General features: G+C 51.9%; 1 protein-coding gene across 1 annotated transcript in view; it reads right to left on the bottom strand.

Moving 5' to 3' along the window:
* CACNB4 (calcium voltage-gated channel auxiliary subunit beta 4) overlaps positions 1-358 on the bottom strand; it is a 144,885-nt gene extending 144,527 nt beyond the window's left edge. The window contains exon 1 of the mRNA XM_024735950.1: positions 107-358. The gene's annotated coding sequence lies outside the window, so the exon portion shown is untranslated. The remainder of the gene's footprint in view (positions 1-106) is intronic.
* Positions 359-618: the final 260 nt, after the last annotated feature.

Raw genomic sequence — 618 nt, 5'->3', positions numbered from 1 at the left:
GGGGGTGGGGGGGTGGGGGGGGGGGGGGGGGGGGGGGGGGGGGGGGTTGTTAATGGGAGGAAGAAGAGAAGGGGAGAGGAAATCAGCTATCTGTGAAAATACTTACAGCCTCCGAGTCTTCAATTCCATGCAGGTACAAATTGTCATACATGGAGGTCTGATAATCCAGAGCACCTCTATCAAGGCGAAAACAAAACTGCTACAGAAGCCACAGCTAGAGGTAAAGACAGAAAAGGCCTGTTTGGAAGAATTGCACCTGCCTTATCAATTGCTGTGAATTTACCAGGCAAGATGCTATTCATTCACATCGCACAGGGTGAGGTTATCCCCAGAGGCGGTCCAGAGCTGGCATTTTATCTGCCTTCCCAAACAGAGCATAAAAAAGCAGAACCCTTCCTCAACCACAGACTGGTGACTGAGCTAGGAAAGCAGCCTCTGATTGGCTCAGCTCCCCTGCTTCAGTCAGCTGAAGAGTGCTCCCTCGGTGAGTGGACGGCCGCTCGGAGCACCCTACCAAGCAGACAGCTGCTTCCTGTTTCGTCTGGATCATATAGTTCTGCAGCAAACACTTATCAACATCTAAAAGGCTGCTTGGTATGTGGGGAAAGGCGGGCGATT

Source organism: Neophocaena asiaeorientalis, unplaced genomic scaffold (genome assembly GCF_003031525.2).
Source record: "Neophocaena asiaeorientalis asiaeorientalis breed wild unplaced genomic scaffold, Neophocaena_asiaeorientalis_V1.1 scaffold72, whole genome shotgun sequence".
NCBI lineage: Eukaryota > Metazoa > Chordata > Mammalia > Artiodactyla > Phocoenidae > Neophocaena > Neophocaena asiaeorientalis.
Note: the sequence above shows the minus strand (reverse complement) of the source record. Positions and strands in the feature narration are given on the sequence as shown.